This window comes from Hevea brasiliensis, chromosome 14 (assembly GCF_030052815.1).
Source record: "Hevea brasiliensis isolate MT/VB/25A 57/8 chromosome 14, ASM3005281v1, whole genome shotgun sequence".
In the NCBI taxonomy this organism is placed as follows: Eukaryota; Viridiplantae; Streptophyta; class Magnoliopsida; order Malpighiales; family Euphorbiaceae; genus Hevea; species Hevea brasiliensis.
This window is the reverse complement of record NC_079506.1, coordinates 13108317-13128291: the sequence shown is the minus strand read 5'-3', so window position 1 is coordinate 13128291 and position 19975 is coordinate 13108317. Positions and strand designations below refer to the sequence as shown.

Below are 19975 nucleotides of genomic sequence, written 5' to 3'. Positions count from 1 at the left end.
AGAAGAAGAAAAGGGGCATGATATATATGATGGGCATGGTTGGGATAGTTGTGGCTTGGTTGTGTACTTTGTATTGAATAAAGGTTTTGATAGGGTTTTGAGGTTATGTAGTCAATTTTCTTTCACTGGTACAACTCTAAAACATTCAAATCTGTAGGATTCATATTTTTCAATTTCATTACAGTCATCTTTCTATTTTCATGTACTTCTCTTTTTGCTTTCAAATTAATATTGTAGTTGACTCATGGTTACTCGCAATTACACAATAAATAAAAGGTAATTAATGACAATAAAAATTGAAATTTGCAATTCGATTATAAGCAAGCAAAAGCATAGGATTTTCCTGCAAACCTCCAGCAATATAGGTTCAAATTCACCACCAGGTTTGAGATGTTACTTTTTGGCTTCATCAAGGATAAATGACCCATGGCTCATGACTCAATGTGGACATCCAATGAATATTCAAGCTGCACAATAACCTGCATTGACGAATATAACGGCCATGAATTTGCTATCTTCAACAGTCTCTTTCGCTGCATCTCTGAACATAATCCTTCTGCTTGAGGTACTTCCTAGCTCTCAAACACAGGTGTTCCCTGTGGATTATGCTTGTGGCCATGTGCATCACAGTGATTTTCATGGCTTCCACTTACATAATCTCAATTATACGCTTTAATCTTGCAGTTAATCTTTTGTTTCTTTTTTCAACTCTACGATCAAAAGCTTCTTATGGCTCTACAACAGGATCAGAACACGTTCGCTATTCTGGCTGATGAAGAAGGCGAGGACCTGTCAAAACTCGTCGACAAGTACCTTGCAAATTCCACTGCTTCTCCACCTCAAGAGAAGAAGAACGAGCAGAAGCAGCAACAACCAAAGGAGAAACAAGAACAAGCTGATGACCTGATTAGTGCTGAGATATTTAAGGCAAAGCCTTTTGTTCTCCCTGATCATGGTGGAGATAAGGAGCAGCAGGAAGAATTCAAAAATGGCCATAACAAGCGCCAAGGCAGTGATGAGTGGGTCAGGTGACTAAAGTACCTATAGGTAATATTCGAGAATATAAAGAGTTGTTCTTGGAAAGGTTGTGGTTTTGGAAGAGGCTAATGAAGCTGTGAAAGCTGAGGAGATAGATCTTGACAGGGTTTTGGAGGTGGTGGAAGAAAAGAAAGAGAAGCCCTTCCGGTTAAGCCAATTTCGAAGAAGAAAAAGCGTGCAAAGAGAGATGGCAAAAAAGCTTGACAAGAAGAAGAAGAAGAAGAACAGAGGCATAATATATGTCACCGGCATGGCTGTGATAGCTGTGGCTTGTTTGTGTACTTTGTATTGAATAAAGGTTTTTTAGTCATAATCTGTAGGATTTTAATTGGGATTTTATATATGGTAGTCAATTTTCTTGTCACTGCTAGTCAATTTTGTCTGTTGCTTCAGCAGTTTGTTTATTTTGCACATTTGCTTTTGAGGCTTACTTTGCTCTTATTTTCTGATTTATTTTAATCGTGCTCCTTATTTTGTTTTCTCTTGTTAGAGTCTCTTAATTCAATAAAGCCTCCTATTGCTTATAAAAAAAAAAGTTAACATTGGAGTTGATTGATGGTTAATTGCAATTACACTATAAATAAGAAGTAATTAATGACAATAAACTTTAAAAATTGAAATTTGCAATTAGATTGTAAACAAGCAAAAGCATAGGATTTTCCTGCAAACCTCCAGGAATATCGGTTGAAATTTCTATATTGTGTCCCTTATATGGTTTTAATCATTCATTCTTTTTGAGTTAGTTTTTGAGATTGAATTAGACTCGACCTATTTTTTTACGATGGTATCAAAGTCTCTCAAATAATATTTAGACATCCCATAAGTGTTTTACACTCTAGGTGTTTGGTCCTCGACATGAGAAGGATGTGCTAAAATCTAATATTGGTATAGAATAAGGGCATGTGCCCTTATATAATCTTAGACACTCATTCCTCTTAAATTAGGTTAAACTCGACCTATTTTTTTAAGACGCCACTTGAGATGGCTTCACCATCAAGAATACATGACTCATGTAGCTGCTGCATCAATATAGACAGCCAACGAATATTCATGCTGCACAATAACCTGTATTGATGAATATAACAGCCAAGAATTAATTCGTTATCTTCAACGTAACACTCTCTCTTTTGCTGCATCTCTATGCATAATCCTTCTGCTTGTAGTGCATCCTCTCATACATAGGTGTCCCATGTGGAATATGCTTGTAGCCATGAGTCAACAGAACTACCTTTTCTTAGGCCTGCTAATTATATTGCCAAGATGGTGAAATCAGATGCTTATATGGGGAGAGTTAACCGTTGGCCTATGGCCGAGAAGCTGAAAGAAACAGTATGCAGAGAATAAATGGAGAGAGAGATGCTGTGAAGAAGTGGACTTCTGCTACTTCAGCAATTAACACTTAGATACTGTTGGACAGTAACTTTTGAAGCAGCTTTGATCATTATCTTTTTTATTTATATTATTTGATGATATAGTATTTATATTAGTGTTTAAAGATTGAGAGAGTGGTTTATGAAAAGTTAGCTCTCCTAGCTAACTTTTAGAGGTTAAGAGATCATTATAACTACAGTTAATAAGATTATATTGCTATTTTTACATTTAACCATTAATTTAACAGATATTTTTACTGAACACTTTGATCTTAGCAGCTATATAAATAACTAATCACTAACTTATAATATTTAACAGCTAACAATTAGTAAAATAGCTTACAACTGCTAAAACGACTATAAGAACAACTAATATTGTCAAACATGCCCTTAATATATATATATATATATATATATATATATATATATATATATATATATATATATATATATATATAATTCATGAAATTTTATTTTGATTAAAAATATAAATATATAATTTATTTTGATTATTATTATTATTATTTAAACTTTTGAATATCAAGTAAATAAATATTTTGCTCGATTCAAAATAATTTTTATTTAATTTGAGATATTTTACCCAAAATCTTTATATGTAATATATAATAATATTTAATTTACAATAAATACATTACTCTTATCTTATTAGGTTTAGATTAAACTTTTATAATTATAAACTAATTATAAGGACTTTAAATAAATTTTATTACGATTCATTAATCACTTTTATAGAATAATATTTTTAAAAACTTATAATTTGTGATTATTCCATGTATATTTTACATATATTTACATATATGAATATTTATTATTAAATTTTATTATTATTATTGTAACACCCTCACTTTAGATAGTCCATACGTTCTACTGTTCTGGTGACCAATGTTGGTCTGGACAGTCGAAATATCTGGAACTATAATTAAACTAGAGTGAGGAGTCATAAATAACTCAAATAATGATAAGAAAAATTAAAGAAAAATTTTAAAAATAAAATACAGTGAAGTTAAATGAGCCGGTGCCTCGATGATGGGTGACCCTAACGGGAAGTTGCTGTCTTCACAGCTAGTAGCCCTAAACCCGAGGGAAATTCCGTGAAATAATTTCTGGGACGTCAGAGAAGAGTTACGAAGCCTTAGGTAGCATTAGAATGCCAAGAAAAGGTTAGGAGAATTTTTAAGATCGGTACAGACAATTTTGGCTCCTTAAGCCAAACGGAGGGCATTTTGGTCATTTCGTCTTCAGAGATAATTTTTGACCAACTTGTCCAGTTAAATAAATAATTATTATAATATAAAATATAAATAAATATTGCTAAAAATTTAATTGAAAATGAGTAGAAAAGAAAAGAAAAGAAAAGAAAAGAAAAGAAAAGAAAATGAAAAAAAAACTTGAATTTTGACATCATTATGATGTCATTAAGAAGGCCTCCACCAATCACAACACAACAAGCATATTTAAAGTCATTAAAAAGAGATAAAATGGGATTAAATGAAACAAAAATCTGCATCTCATCTCCTTCATTCAGCCAATTCTCCCTTCTCTCTCCTCACACCATTTTCATGCAAACTTCTCACTAGAAATTCTCTCGAAAAATCACCATAAATTCCAAAGGTTGTTTCATTAAAACTCCTCTTTATGCCCTAAACCACCTCTAGGCAGCAATTGAAAGAAGAAATTAAGAAGTTTTTACAAGCTTGGAAGAGTGATCAACATAAGGTTAGTGCTAACTCTTACATCTCTCTTTTTATTTCATGTTAGGAAGTAAAAGTGAATGAGAAATTGTTAAGATATTGAACAAAACACTTATGTAGGAGTATGTATGAATTGTGGCAGCCAAGAGAGGGTTAGGGTTTTGATCGTTTAGTTGCAATTAAGTTTATATATTAATGTCAGTTAATGTATACATATGAATTGGAGTTGAATGGAGTTGAATCTTTTTGAGTTTGCATGAGATTGAGATTTGATTAATTAGGGTTAGTATGAAAATTGGGGATGTTGTGTTTGAATGGTTAATTGGAGTTCTAATGGTCAATTAGTAACCATTTGATGAAGTTTGACCCTAAATTGGAAGTACTCGTGGCCTTGAAATTGAAAGTGGTATGCTACCCCCATTGTCCCAGAATACTAGACTTGAGTACAATGTATTCCTAGGGTTATAACTTGAGCTATGTTACTCCAATTGGTTCAAGGCCAATTGGAATGAAACTAGACATAAAATGACATAACTTTGATCAGGAAACCTGACCTAGAAAACCAATCTAAGTTGCCCTAAAAATTGACCTAATCTGGGTAACATACATATTACCCTGGAAAATTGACCAAATGAACAGTGTTTGTTCATTTGGCCATAACTCAGTGTAGAAATATCCAAATGACCTCAATTTTATATCAATGGAAAGATTAAACAATTTAGAACAACTTTCATGAAGAATACAAACTCAAATTCTGAACCTAACCAATTCAAATTGCTAGTCCAAATTAGGACACTAAATCTGGCAAAACCAAATTGCCAAGAAATTCTAGGTACAGGTCAATCCGGCCAGTTATGGTAAAATGGTCATAACTTGATCTACAAAACTCTAAATGGAGTGATTCAAAAAGAAAATTAAAGAAGACACACAAAGGAACAACGTTGATGAAGAAAAGTTTGCCAAATTCTCACTGTAGCTTAGACCAATGGAACAGTAAACATAAGATACAAAAATTGAATTTTTGAGAATACTTTTAGGAGGCTTTGAATTGCAATTGGCAATCAATGCCAACAAACTTAGAACCCAAAATGTCGTATAAATATGTATCAAACATTTGTGTATATATTATGAATTAAAAAGTCAATCTTTGAAGGGAAATGGTCAAGTGAATAGTAACTACCAAAAAACTTAAGTTGCAAATGGGGTCAATGGTACCCACTTAAAGGATTTAATGTATACCTAAATTATGAGAATAGGTAGATGGGAATTGTATTCTTATCACAAATAGAACTTAGGAGACATTGTTAATATATTTTGAAATGTTGTTTAGAAATCAATATAAATGAAAATATTGAACCTAGGGACATGTAAAATAATGTAATAAATTAAATAAGGAATTATAAAGGAAAAATAGATGATATAATTGATAAATTGTGAATTATATAAATGAAATTCATGAATATATGTATTGGATGAAAATGAGTCTAGATATTGTATTTCCACTAGGAAATAAAGTTTAGAATGTTATAACAAATATATATAATGGAATATATAATGAAATAATTGTTATAAATTGTGATCATATGAATGATTTAATGAATGAATAAATGAATTATATTAATGTATAAATGAAACATTAATTCTCATTATTGTAGAAAGGACTAATACTTTGAGTACAATGGCACATAAGGATAATTGATGAGAATTGTGATCATATGAATGATCAAATGAATGTATAAATTATGAAATTTTTTATGAAATAATAAAGTCATAAAACACAATATATTAACATTTAATGATATTATGTACCCTTATATTGCCTAGACATGTGTGTCAGATTGGATAGATTAGCATGCCAATAGGGTATTATTTTAGCAGTACTGCGTAAGGCTTTATGCCCGCACTCATGGCTATATGCTTGCACTCATGGCTTTTATGCCCGATTATATGTTATCATGGCTTTTTAGCCATACTGACTGCATACATGGTTGACGTTCTGTAACACCATCACTGTAGTAATTCTGTACATTCTACTGTTTCAGTGATCGGTGTCGGTCCGGACAGCTAGAACGTCTAGAAAAACATTTAAACTAAAGTGAGGAGCCATAATTAACTCAAATAATAATAAGAAAAATTTAGGAAAAATTTTAGAAATAAAATACAACCAAGTTAAATGAGCTGGTACCCTAGCGATGGGTAATCTAGAAGGAAGTTGCGGTCTTCGCAGCTAGAAGCCCTAAACCTGGGAGAAAATTCATGAAATAATTTTTGGACTACAGAGAAGAGTCATTGAGGTTTCTATGGCATTAGAATGCCATGAAAAGGCTTAGAAAAATTTTTTAATCGGTACAGACGATTTTGGCTCAATAAGCCAAACGGAGGGCATTTTGGTCATTTCGTCTTCAGAGATGATTTTTTACTGACTTGTCCAGTTAAGTAAATAATTATTATGATCTAAAATATGAATAAATATTACTAAAAATTGAATTGAAAATGAGTAGAAAAGAAAAGAAAAAAAATGAAATAAAACTCAAATTATGACATCATTATGATGTCATTAAAAAACCTCCACCAATCATATTGCAACACACACCTTATAAACTAATTAAAAAGGGATAAAATGAGTTAAAATTTAAAACAACAATCTGCTATCCATCACCTTCTTCCTGTTAAAACACACCTCCCTCTCTCTTCCTCCATTAAAGCATCACCTAAGCTCCATTTCTCACTCAACTACACCATAAAACCTCATAACCTCTTCATGAAAAATTGATCTTACACCTTGGACAAGTTAGAGGCAGCAATTTGAAGAGAAAAAAGTGAAGAAAAATTGAAGTTAGCTAAGGGAAAATTCTGCTCATAAGGTTAGTGCCATATTCTTTGCTTTTACATATTTCTAAACATGAAATTAAGCTAAGTTAAGTTGAAAATTTGATAAAAATTGAATTAATGAGGCATGATTATGTTCCATGAAATTTTGGCAGCCTTGACATGAGTTAGGGTTAGGAGAATTCTTTGATTTAAAGTGACATATTAGCTATCCCTAGTATAAATTATATGATTAGTATAGCAAATTAGGAGTAAGATGCATGAATTTGAGGCTTGGTCAATTAGGGTTAGGGTTTTGAAATTAAATTTTGGGTGTGGATGAAAATAGACATAAACTAAAGTTGTAATGGTCAATTAGTGACCATTTGGCTATGATTAATGAGGAATTGAAGTGATTTGTGCCAATGGAATTGAGGTTGGGTGTGCTGCCTTGAGTAACCTGCAGGTCTGGATGGGAGTCCAGCAAGGTTGGACAGCTATAACTTGAGTTGTGTAGGTTTAATTGGTGCAAGGCCAATTGGACATAAAATTAGACACATAATGGCACAACTTTGATGAAGGAACCCTGTCCAGAAACCAAACTTAGGATGCCCTAAAAATTGACCAAATCCGGGTAACACACATTCTGCCTGGGCAAAATGACCAAATGAACAGTGTTCATTCATTTGGTCATAACTCAGTGTAGAAAGGTCCAATTGACCTGAATTTTTACCAATAAAGCTGAGACATAGCCCTACAACTTTCATGAAGAAAACAAACCCGAATTTTGATCATAACATGTCCAAAAATTAACCTGCAGTCAGTATACAAAAACTGCAGAATTGATTCTGCCCAGAAAATCTAGAAAAATTGCAATCCAGCCAGTTATGGTTTTTAGGCCATAACTTGAGTTACAAAACTCCAAATGGAGTGATTTAAAAAAGGAAATGTAACTAGACACAATAAGGAACAACTTTGATAAAGAACATTTAGTCAAATTCTCACTGTAAAATGGCCTAATAGAATAGTAAACTCTAACACCCAAAACTGAAATTTCTAATTTATTCATCATTGGTTAGAAGTATGGATTGACAACTAATACCAACACTTTTGGGAACCAAAATGTGGTAAATTTATGTGATTAAGACTTATGTAGCTATTATGCATTGGAAAGTCAATAATTTGACCTAAATAGTAAAATGAATAGTAACCTTACATGTAAAGCATAAAAATTTAATCATTAACTTTGTAATGTGCCCTAGTACACCTAGTAAGATTGGTTTTGATAGGTTGGCATGCCAATAGGGTTCAGTTAGCAGTATTGCACATGGCATTATACCATTCTGTGATTTTATGGCTTTTAGCCATTCTGATATTATGATAATACTTGACCTTATGCCTAATGTTATTACAGCTTATCAGCTGTTCTGTTGCACACTGGGAGACACTATGTGACCAATAGTGTGACGGCCAGAGGTACTTGGTACCCAGTGCCAGTTTACCCGTTTATCCAGTCCAGTCATCCAGTATAGGTTACTTAGGCAACCAAAAATGGAAGTTGATAAATTTAATGAAATAATGGATATAACAAGTACCAATAAATAAGAGTACAAATAATTACCAAAAATTTATCTGCATGAGATATCAATATACACACTACATATTTATTTTCTTTTAGTTCTTTTTATTTTATTATTGGCACCACTAAACATTATTGCTTAGGGCGTTGCTTTTTGCTACGCGTAGGTACTGGAGATACGGAGCGTGATCCTAGTAGACCCCAGTCAGGGTGAGAGCCAGATCTGCTAGTGTCCTGTGTAACATCTCAGCTACAGTGCATTGGTAGGATGCTAGGCTTCATTTTGTATTTTGTGTTTTGTATCTTTGTAAACTTTGTAATTAAACTTTTATTTTGTCATGTCTATTGAAACTCATGTGATTATGTATTAATGAAAGTATCTACAAATGGTGTTCATAAATGAAAATTGAGTATTTATTTATGATTTGAGTATAAATATGATGTGAATTGAATGATTGGAAAGTTTGAGAAATTGTTGAAAATTGTTGAAACCATGTTGATGGTTATTGGAGTTTGAGAATATGGATGAATATTTGGGAGTGTTTTTCACAGGTTCCGAAGAACTGTTTTCTCCATTTTTAACCGGTACTCTGCCGGATTTTCTATAAAATTTTCGGAACCTCAAATGAATTTATAATTTCTATAAATGACTTAAATGAGTTAAATTTCACAAATTGCACTTCATAACCATGAAGAAATAAATTAAGGCACGAGAAAGATAATTGAGATAAAATATGGTGTTCCGGTACACTGTGTGGCATATCTTGCTCGGCTATACTATAGACGGGTAAGAGGTGTCACACGTTCCGCGTCCCATGGTATGACGGCCCGAGGCACCGAGGTGTCCAGTGCCAACGACCCATTATCCAGTTTAGTAAGCCTATAATAGGTTACCTGGGCAATGTAAATTATTGAAATTATTTAAGAACATTAGTAATTAAAAACTTTAGAAAGTATTGAATGAAATGAGGAAAAAATATTAGCAATGGAAACATAACTGAATCAAGTAGTAAAAATGAAATTTTCAGAATTGTAGGAACCAAAAATACAATACTCCTAGAATTAATTTGTATATTAAATATTATTATTGTATAAACTCAGCACTTCTAAAGAGGGACAAAATAGAATATAAGATAGTTGATATTAGAAATATTATACTAAATTTGATTGATACCCGATGATCTAAATTATACTTTAGTATTATACTTTAGTCTTTCTTTATTTGTATATATTATTTTCTTGTTATATTATTGCACCACTAAGCAGAAATGCTTAGCGCGATGTATTTGTTTCCTTCGCGTAGGTACTGAAGTTAAAACCTAGTGGACATTTGACTGGGATTTTTTAAGTCCAGATCTGCAGAAGTGTCAGAAGTATTTAAGTTGTCACCTCCTCAGCAATGCATGTAGATAGGGCTCACAAAATTTATTTTATGTATTTATAATTAGTTATTAATTGTAATGTAAATTATGGTATTGTAATTAATTGTATATCATGTAAATTGTGAATTTATGAAATTAGATTGTAAATCATGTAAATTATAAAGTTTGAGAATTTTGATACATAAATTGAGTATGAATGGACATGTATGCAAATGAGTTGCAAGAATTGAATGTGTGATGAGATAATTATGATTAGTATGGATGCGATTTTACTGTGAAAATATTGTTGAAATTTCAAGCAGGTGAATATTAAAATACGCCAAATGGTAATAGAAACAGGGGAAACTCCGCTGGTTTCTCCATAGAAAAATAATTGATATTAAAATATAACGAGAACAAAATTTTTAAAGGAATAAAGTAAGATAAAATAGGGTGCTCCGGCACCGAGTGTGACATGCCTTGCTCGGCTACACTGTAGTTGGGTAAGGGGTGTTACAATTATTATTATTATTATTATTATTATTATTATTATTATTAATCAATGTTAGAATTATGACTCAAAATTCTAATAAGATTTGAAGAGACCTTTTCTTAAATTGAGTAGGAAAAATATTTCTCAATAGGATAGATGAATATTTTCTATATAGAGTAGAATTCTTGTTTTAGTATTATTCCTAAATTGAGTGGGACTCCTAATCAAATTAGAATTGAAGGAATTAACACAATAAATAGGAGAATGGTGGAAAAAAGCTATTTGACTTTCAGTTCATGGAGTGAAGTTGTTGCTCATTGTAGAGAGGGGCCTTGCCAATTGCTGAGGATTTAGCTTTGCCCATTGATGAGGGGCACTTGCCCATTGCAGCAGAGAGAGGTTTCGGCCTAAGGTAGAGTAAGGACATAGAATTCAAGAGAAAGAGATTCTTATCCATTGGTGAGAGGGATCTTACTCATATAATTGAAAACATCCTTTGTGGTATAGCGTTGTAATAGTAAATATATTGGGTTATGTCTAAAGGTGACTGAGAGATACTAACTAATATATTTACTACGAGCAGTTTGATATTATATGGGTTCTCTTAAATATAATTGGGTTGGTGGATAGTATAACTATAAACTTGTAATGATGATTTATTTATTGATGATAGTGGAAGATGACATGCCTGTAGATATAGCCCTATGTTGATAGGGTGAATCACGTAAATATTGGTGTTTTGTATGTTTGCTTTATTTCTTTGCAGTTTACACATTTCCGCAGTGCACAATAATTAATTTAATTTTTCCGAATATTATCGACAAAGAAAATTTTTTTTAGTAGTCTAAAATGAAATAACCAATTACTACTCCAGAAGATTATTATTTTCTGTACAGATCTTGAACAAAATATTTTTGTTTTATATATTGTATTTTTTTTTATAAAAATATTATACTATATTTATCTTATAATTTTTATTAATGAATCGTCTGACTTTTTAATTAGTTGAAATCAAAATTAATTCGAGCAAAGAAATGCTGTGAGCCACAAGCCAAAAACAACTGCAATCAAAATTAATTATCGAATCTAACGAATATAAATTTAAATTGATAAAATTTATTTGTAAATAAAATTTCATTTGTTTTATAATTATTTATATTATTTATCTAATTAAATTAGGATAGGATTTTTTTCCTCTTGTTTTATATAACCTAAATGCTTATATAATTTAAATTTATAGCTTAACTATATTTTTTAATATCATAAATAATATAAAAATTCCACTTATTTTAAAATTAAATTTAGAATTACTTATTCAATTAAAATAACAACCATCAATTTTAATATTTAAATAAAATTATAGCAAAAAAAAAATTCTATTATTAACATTAAAATTTTAAAAAGTTAAAGAATATTTTACTCAGTTCATAACTTCAGCCCTCACTTTACGTGCGTATGGATGTATATTGAGGGGTCAAAATATAAATAATCTTATAATTATTATAATTAATAAAAATTTATAAATTACACATTTATCAAAAAATAATAATCAACAAATTCATTATATTTTATTGATTATATATTTGATTAATTTTAAATAATAAAAAAATTTAATAAAATATTCATAAATAATAATTAATATTCATTGCAGTATTTTTTTTTATTTGTTAGAGATTAATTTTTAGAGAATTTAATTTAGAGTTTGAAAGTTAAAGGGCTAAATTGTTATAGAAAAACTAAATTTAAATTTTAAGAGTTTAAGTATATGTATAGATATTTTTAAATTAATTAATATTTTAAAATAATAAAATATAATTATTATAATAAATAATAACTAAAAATTTTAACTTTATAAATAAATAAATAAATTTTATGCCACAAAAATTAGATTTTTTAGTTGGTAAAACTAATTTTAAATATTAAATTTGATAAAATTATTATTCCTAAATTTATAGACAAATTTTTAGAAATAAATTAATAAAATTAGTCAATAAAATTAAGATTTTTAATTAATAATTTAAATAAATTATATATATTTTAATATTAGTACGTAGTGATTTTTAGCTGAGATTTGGCTGATAGTCAAGACTTCTCAAGTTCATAGGATTTCCAATTCCAAATCAAAATCCTTTTAAAACTATGAATAGGACACCAACTGCGTCTCCCTATATATACGTCTCTCTATGTGAGGCACCATGCATCTATACACTTCAATTCTTGCAGTTTAGCTTTTGTTTCTTTTTTCAACTCTACGATCAAAAGCTTCCATAATGGCTCTACAACTGGATGAAAACATGTTCTCTATCTTGTCTGATGAAGATATGGCTCTACAACTGCACGAAAACATGTTCGCTATCCTGGCTGATGAAGACATGGCTTTACAAGTTGACGAAAACATGTTCGCTATCACGGCTGATGAAGACATGGCTTTACAAGTTGACGAAAACATGTTCGCTATCCTGTCTGATGAAGACGGCGAGGACCTATCGAAACTCGTTGATAAATATCGCGACAGGATTTTGGAGGAAAAGAAAGAGGAAACCCTTCTGGTTAAACGAATTTCGAAGAAGAAAAAGCGTGCAAAGAAAGATGGCCGCCAAAAGCTTGACAAGAAGAAGAAGAAAAGGGGAATGATATATATGATGGGCATGGTTGGTATAGTTGTGGCTTGGTTGTGTACTTTGCATTGAATAAAGGTTTTGATAGGGTTTTGAGGTTATGTAGTCAATTTTCTTTCACTGGTACAACTCTAAAACATTCAAATCTGTAGGATTCATATTTTTCAATTTCATTACAGTCATCTTTCTATTTTCACTGTACAAGTATTTCTCTTTTTGCTTTCAAATTAATATTGTAGTTGACTCATGGTTACTCGCAATTACACAATAAATAAAAGGTAATTAATGACAATAAAAATTGAAATTTGCAATTCGATTATAAGCAAGCAAAAGCATAGGATTTTCCTGCAAACCTCCAGCAATATAGGTTCAAATTCACCACCAGGTTTGAGATGTTACTTTTTGGCTTCATCAAGGATAAATGACCCATGGCTCATGACTCAATGTGGACATCCAATGAATATTCAAGCTGCACAATAACCTGCATTGACGAATATAACGGCCATGAATTTGCTATCTTCAACAGTCTCTTTCGCTGCATCTCTGAACATAATCCTTCTGCTTGAGGTACTTCCTAGCTCTCAAACACAGGTGTTCCCTGTGGATTATGCTTGTGGCCATGTGCATCACAGTGATTTTCATGGCTTCCACTTACATAATCTCAATTATACGCTTTAATCTTGCAGTTAATCTTTTGTTTCTTTTTTCAACTCTACGAGCAAAAGCTTCTTATGGCTCTACAACAGGATCAGAAAACGTTCGCTATTCTGGCTGATGAAGAAGGCGAGGACCTGTCAAAACTCGTCGACAAGTACCTTGCAAATTCCACTGCTTCTCCACCTCAAGAGAAGAAGAACAAGCAGAAGCAGCAACAACCAAAGGAGAAACAAGAACAAGCTGACGACCTGATCAGTGCTGAGATATCTAAGGCAAAGCCTTTTTTTCTCCCTGATCATGGTGGAGATAAGGAGCAGCAGGAAGAATTAAAAAATGGCCATAACAAGCGCCAAGGCAGTGATGAGTGGGTCAGGTGACTAAAGTACCTATAGGTAATATTCAAGAATATAAAGAGTTGTTCTTGGAAAGGTTGTGGTTTTGGAAGAGGCTAATGAAGCTGTGAAAGCTGAGGAGATAGACCCCGACAGGGTTTTGGAGGTGGTGGAAGAAAAGAAAGAGAAGCCCTTCTGGTTAAGCCAATTTCGAAGAAGAAAAAGCGTGCAAAGAGAGATGGCAAAATAGCTTGACATGAAGAAGAAGAAGAAGAACGGAGGCATAATATATGTCACCGGCATGGCTGTGATAGCTGTGGCTTGTTTGTGTACTTCGTAATGAATAAAGGTTTTTTAGTCATAATCTGTAGGATTTTAATTGGGATTTTATATATGGTAGTCAATTTTCTTGTCACTGCTAGTCAATTTTGTCTGTTGCTTCAGCAGTTTGTTTATTTTGCACATTTGCTTTTGGGGCTTACTTTGCTCTTATTTTCTGATTTATTTTAATCGTGCTCCTTATTTTGTTTTCTCTTTTTAGAGTCTCTTAATTCAATAAAGCCTCTTATTGCTTATAAAAAAAAAAGTTAACATTGGAGTTGATTGATGGTTAATTGCAATTACACTATAAATAAGAAGTAATTAATGATAATAAACTTTAAAAATTGAAATTTGCAATTAGATTGTAAACAAGCAAAAGCATAGGATTTTCCTGCAAACCTCCAGGAATATAGGTTGAAATTTCTATATTGTGTCCCTTATATGGTTTTAATCATTCATTCTTTTTGAGTTAGCTTTTGAGATTGAATTAGACTCGACCTATTTTTTTACGATGGTATCAAAGCCTCTCAAATAATATTTAGGCATCCTATAAGTGTTTTACACTCTAGATGTTTGGTCCTCGTTATGAGAACGATATGCTAAAATCCAATATTGGTTTAGAATAAGGGCATGTGCCCTTATATAATCTTGGACACTCATTTCTCTTAAATTAGGTTAAACTCGATCTATTTTTTTAAGACGCCACTTGAGATGGCTTCACCATCAAGAATACATGACTCATGTAGCTGCTGCATCAATATAGACAGCCAAAGAATATTCAAGCTGCACAATAACCTGTATTGATGAATATAACAGCCAAGAATTAATTCGTTATCTTCAACGTAACACTCTCTCTTTTGCTGCATCTCTAAGCATAATCCTTCTGCTAGTAGTGCATCCTCTCATACATAGGTGTCCCATGTGGAATATGCTTGTAGCCATGAGTCAACAGAACTCCCTTTTCTTAGGCCTGCTAATTATATTGCCAAGATGGTGAAATCAGATGCTTATATGGGGAGAGTTAACCGTTGGCTTATGGCCGAGAAGCTGAAAGAAACAGTATGCAGAGAATAAATGGAGAGAGATGCTGTGAAGAAGTGGACTTCTGCTACTTCAGCAATTAACACTTAGATACTGTTGGACGGTAGCTTTTGAAGCAGCTTCGATCAGGTTCAAAACGTTATTTTTTTTATTTATATTATTTGGTGATATAGTATTTATATTAGTGTTTAAAGATTAAGAGAGTGGTTCATGAAAAGTTAGCTCTCTAACTAACTTTTAGAGGTTGAGAGATCATTTTAACTAGAGTTAATAAGATTATATTACTATTTTTACATTTAACCATTAATTTAACAGATATTTTTATCGAACACTTTGACCTTAGTAGTTATATAAATAACTAATCACTAACTTATAACATTTAACAGCTAACAATTAGTAAAATAGCTGACGGCTGCTAAAATGACTATTAGAATAACTAATATTGTCAAACATGCCCTTAATATATATATATATATATATATATATATATATATATATATATATATATATAATTCATGAAATTTTATTTTGATTAAAAATATAAATATATAATTTATTTTAATTATTATTATTATTATTATTTAAATTTTTGAATATCAAGTAAATAAATATTTTGCTCGATTCAAAATAATTTTTATTTAATTTGAGATATTTTACCCAAAATCTTTATATGTAATATATAATAATATTTAATTTACAATAAATACATTACTCTTATCTTATTAGGTTTAGATTAAACTTTTATAATTATACACTAATTATAAGGATTTTAAATAAATTTTATTACGATTCATTAATCACTTTTATAGAATAGAATTTTTTAAAACTTATAATTTGTGATTATTCCATGTATATTTTACATATATTTACATATATGAATATTTATTATTATTAATCAATGTTAGAATTATGACTCAAAATCCTAATAAGATTTGAAGAGACCTTTTCTTAAATTGAGTAGAAAAAATATTCCTATAGATGAATATTTTCTATATAGAGTAGAATTCTTGTTTTAGTGTTATTCCTAAATTGAGTGAGACTTCTAATTAGATTAGGATTGAGGGAATTAATACAATAAATAGGAGAATGGTGGAAAAAAGCTATTTGGATTTCAGTTCATAGAGTGAGGCTGTTGCTTATTGTAAAGAGGGGCCTTGCCAATTGCTGAGGATTTTGCTTTGCCCATTGACGAGGGGCATTTGTCTATTGCAGTGGAGAGAGACTTCGGCCTAAGGTGGAGTAAGGACATAGAATTCAATCGAAATAAATTCTTATCCATTGGTGAGAGGGATCTTGCCCATATAGTTGAAAACACTTTTTGTGGTATAGTGTTGTAATAGTAAATATATTGGGTTATGTCTAGAGGAGACTGAAAGATACTAACTAATATATTTACTATGAGCAGTTTGATGTTGTATGGGTTCTCTTAGATATAATTAGGTTGATGGATAGTATAACTATGAACTTGTAATGATGATTTATTTATTGATGATAGTGGAAGATAACATGCCTGTGGATGTAGCTCTATGTTAATAAGGTGAACCATGTAAACATTGATATTTTGTATGTTTGCTTTATTTTTTTACAGTTTACACGCTTCCGCAGTGCACAACAATTAATTTAATTTTTCCGATTATTATTGACAAAGAAAATTTTTTTAGTAGTCTAAAATGAAATAACCAATTACTACTCCAGAAGATTATTATTTTCTGTACAGATCTTGAACAAAATATTTTTGTTTTATATATTGTATTTTTTTTATAAAAATATTATATTATATTTATCTTATAATTTTTATTAATGAATCGTCTGACTTTTTTATTAGTTGAAATCAAAATTAATTCGAGCAAAGAAATGCTGTGAGCCACAAGCCAAAAACAACTGCAATCAAAATTAATTATCGAATCCAACGAATATAAATTTAAATTGATAAAATTTATTCGTAAATAAAATTTCATTTGTTTTATAATTATTTATATTATTTATTTAATTAAATTAGGATAGGATTTTTTTTTCTCTTGTTTTATATAACCTAAATGCTTACATGATTAAAATTTATAGCATAACTATATTTTTTAATATCATAAATAATAAAAAAAAATTCCACTTATTTTAAAATTAAATTTAGAATTACTTATTCAATTAAAATAACAACCATCAATTTTAATATTTAAATAAAATTATAGCAAAAAAAAAATTCTATTATTAACATTAAAATTTTAAAAAGTTAAAGAATGTTTTACTCAGTTCATAACTTCAGCCCTCATTGTACGTGTGTATGGATGTATATTGAGGGGTCAAAATATAAATAATCTTATAATTATTACAATTAATAAAAATTTATAAATTACACATTTATCAAAAAATAATAATCAACAAATTCATTATATTTTATTGATTATATATTTTATTAATTTTAACTCCGCCTAGGTAGTTTGCGCTTAGCCGGTCCCAAGCCCGGATAAAGGAAGAGGGTTGCGGTAGGTGACAACCAGCGTAAAAATTTCGTCACACCCTATGATATGGATTCAAATGATATAAACGTTGGGGCGTCCTCTACTAACGACGCGCTACATCGGAGCTCGGGTGTAGTGAGAAATATGCAAGGGTGTAGGGCGTTCACCGAAAGCGACGCGCCATGCTGGCGCTCGGGTGTGGTGTTAAGTGAGCAAGGGTTCCCACATCATGGACCGGTCTGGGTAAAGAAGTTAGTCCATAGGACAGATAGTAGAATAAATAGTGGAACAGAACACAAGATAGAGATAGAAAACAATAGAAGATATCATAGAAGGAGACCAATTAGGAAGGAACAGGATAGGCGGAGGATCAGGGTTGGTACTTGGAATGTTGGATCACTTACAGGAAAATTAATGGAGCTTGTGGATACCTTGGAAAGGAGAATGGTGAATATTGCTTGCATTCAGGAGACTAAATGAGTAGAAGAGAAAAGTAAGGAAGTAGGTAATTCAGGGTACAAACTGTGGTTTACAGGAAAGGAGAGAAACAAGAACGGAGTGGGCATAATCATAGACAGGACATTGAAAGACGCAGTAATAGCTGTGAAAAGAGTAGGAGATAGAATTATACTAGTAAAGCTAGTACTAGAAGGAGAAACAATAAATATAGTTAGTGCTTATGCCCCACAAATAGGACTAGACAGTGAGAGTAAACAAAGGTTTTGGGAAGATATGGATGATTTAATGCAAAGCATACCGAATGAAGAGAATGTTTTCATTGGTGGAGATTTGAATGGGCATGTAGGAAGTGATAGACAAGGTTATGAGAATGTTCATGGAGGTTTTGGTTTTGGCAGTCAAAATGAGGAGGGAAAAAGCATCTTGGATTTTGCTATGGCATACGACTTAATACTAGCAAATACCTACTTTATAAAAAGAGAGTCACATTTAGTGACTTTCAAAAGTGGGCAACATAGAAGCCAAATCAACTTCCTCTTAACTAGGAAGACAAATAGAGCTCTATGCAAGGATTGCAAGGTCATTCCAGGAGAAGCTTTAACAAGTCAACATCGGCTGGTGGTCTTGGATGTCAAGTTTAGGAACAATTCAAGTAAGGTCAGAAGAAATAGTGTAGCTCGAACAAAGTGGTGGGAGTTCAAAGGAGTAAAGCAAGTGAAGTTAAAAAATGAGCTTCTCGAGTCCAAAGTATGGAAGCTGGATATGGAGGCCAATGATATGTGGATACAGATGGCATCAAAGATTAGAGAAGTAGCTAGAAAAGTACTTGGAGAGTCTAAAGGACATGGACCACCCTCAAAAGAGAGATGGTGGTAGAATAAGGAAGTACAAAAGGCAGTGAAGAGAAAAAGGGAATGGTATAAGAAATTACCTAAATTTGATAATAATGAGGCATATGAACAATACAAGATAGCAAAGAAAGAGGCAAAAAAGACAGTTAGTCAAGCAAGAGCATAGGCCTTTGAAAAGTTATAGGAGAAACTTGGAACTAAAGAAGGGGAGAAAGATATTTATAGATTAGCAAGGAGGAGAGAAAGGAAATGTCAAGATCTCAATTAAGTTAGGTGCATTAAGGATAAAGAAGGAAAAGTGTTGGTGAAAGATGAGGACATTAAAGAAAGATGGAGAAATTATTTTAATGATCTCTTTAATAATGTCAAAATGGTAATAGCGTGAATATAGATTATAGAACAATAGAAAAGAATGTGAATTATACTAGAAGGATTATATCTTTAGAAGTAAAGGAAGCACTTAAGAGAATGAAAGTGGATAAAGCCTGTGGACCCGATGAAATACCAATTGAAGTGTGGAAGTGTTTGGGAGATATGGGAGTGGCATGGTTAACTAAATTATTTAATAAGATTCTAAACTCAAAGAAAATGCCTGATGAATGGAGGAAGAGTATTTTAGTACCTATTTTTAAAAATAAGGGAGACATACAGAGTTGTTCAAACTATAGGGGAATTAAACTCATGAGCCATACTATGAAGTTGTGGGAGAGAGTTGTGGAGCATCGACTACGTCATGATACTTCTATCTCTCTCAATCAATTTGGTTTCATGCCCGGTCGTTCAACTATGGAAGCGATATTTCTCATTAGAAGCTTGATGGAGAAATATAGAGATGTGAAGAAAGATCTACACATGGTTTTTATTGATTTGGAGAAGGCT

The 19975-nt window shown here is 31.4% G+C and overlaps 1 protein-coding gene across 1 annotated transcript in view; it reads right to left on the bottom strand.

Annotated features, from left to right (window-relative positions):
• The window catches only part of LOC110652551 (KH domain-containing protein At1g09660/At1g09670), a 57592-nt gene extending 50322 nt beyond the window's left edge, over nt 1-7270 (bottom strand). The window contains exon 1 of the mRNA XM_058133342.1: nt 7259-7270. The gene's annotated coding sequence lies outside the window, so the exon portion shown is untranslated. The remainder of the gene's footprint in view (nt 1-7258) is intronic.
• Nucleotides 7271-19975: the final 12705 nt, after the last annotated feature.